Raw genomic sequence first — 1,687 nt, forward strand, 5'->3', positions numbered from 1 at the left:
CGAGATACTAGTCACGTGACCTCGCTAACGCAACAATATTCTACAACCTTGGAGAATTGGCGGGAGTTTCACCATACGTAACTAACACGGTAAACTAGGCACGTTTTTACATATCAACTCACTCGCAACAAACGTTGTCATTAAAATAAATATACAACAAATTCGTTACACGCAATACATATATGACACTATAAGTTACGCATATTTTTAAATACAAATTGAATCTAAACAACGTTCATATTAAAAAATAAACCACATAACAATAAATTCGTTATACACTGTATGATCCCAGTCCTGCAATTAAAATGTGGAACACTGCTAAAAACAGAAGGATGAGGCTTTCACAACCATACAGAGAATTAAAAATAAATGTGTAAATTATGTGTGTTTTTGTAGTACCTTCTTGTGTCCAACTACGTAATAATATAATACTGACACATTCAAACTCTTCTAAATGATTAAGTCAATACATAAACCAGCATACAGATACTTGTCCATGATACTGATCATGGCAAAAATTATCTGGAGCACTGTATATTTATATTCAATACTTCAAATGTTATATGTGAATATATATATATATACACTACATGTTTTTTAGGTTATATTGGATTCATTACTAAGTAGTTTCAAACTCGTGTACAAGAGCAGTAAAGTGTGAAGTCATCATTTTGCAACATTAGAACTATGCACTAAATGAATGTAAAGAGTCAAGTTCTTACAAGAATGAATAATGAGCAAGAATTGTGAAATGAAAGAAAGTCTGTCAACCTAGGTTAAATGCACATTTGTTACTACTCTGTATTGGGTGTTAGCAGCTATCCATGCACTATGCTGCAAAGTTATGATTTCTGCCAAATCATCCCACTTAGAATTGTATAGATGCTTTATTGAAATAGACAGTCTGCTGTTTCACCTTCCAGTTCCTGTTCAGGCATTGCTGAATGAGTTATGTCTGATTTTCAAGACTGGTTCTAATTTCTCTGTGAGATCTTGTCAATAGCTTCTTGGCTAAAGCTTTGGAATTAATAATCAGACTAACAATTTTTTTCTGTGTTAATCCTTAAATTGTTCATAGTTTCTTTAATTTGCACATCTTTCTACCTAGAGTAGGCTATCAATGTGTAATAATGTGACATTAAGTTCACTAAGGCCCATACCTTTCTTTCCTGCCATTGGTGAATAGAGAAATGAGAGCAACATTAAAAATATATTTGATTATGTGTATTTCATCATGAGACATCTTAGCTAATCAATGTTTTGATGGCCTTTGCTGCACCATGAGACACCTTAGCTAAACAACCTATTTATGGACTTCTGCACTATGAAACACCTAAGCTAATCAATCTTTTCATGGACTTTGCTACACCATGCAACACCTTAGCTAATCAACCCTTTGATGGATTTGGCTGCACTCCGAGACATACAACCTAATCAACTTATCAAGAGCTAAAGTAGTACATTATAGACTTCAAAAACAATTCTACTAAAAACTCATTATGATGTCTAGTTGAAAATACCTTTCAATTGTTATCAGTGAAGAATTTTAAACTGGATCTCTTAAGTATGTAGCCTTTTCTGTGCAAATATTGTTTATGAATAACAATTTTCTTCACCAATCTTATAAGTACCATTATCCATTTCAGACTGGTACCTTGGTTCACAGTTTTTTTTAAGAGGATATGTT

Source organism: Limulus polyphemus, unplaced genomic scaffold (assembly GCF_000517525.1).
Source record: "Limulus polyphemus unplaced genomic scaffold, Limulus_polyphemus-2.1.2 Scaffold14248, whole genome shotgun sequence".
NCBI lineage: Eukaryota > Metazoa > Arthropoda > Merostomata > Xiphosura > Limulidae > Limulus > Limulus polyphemus.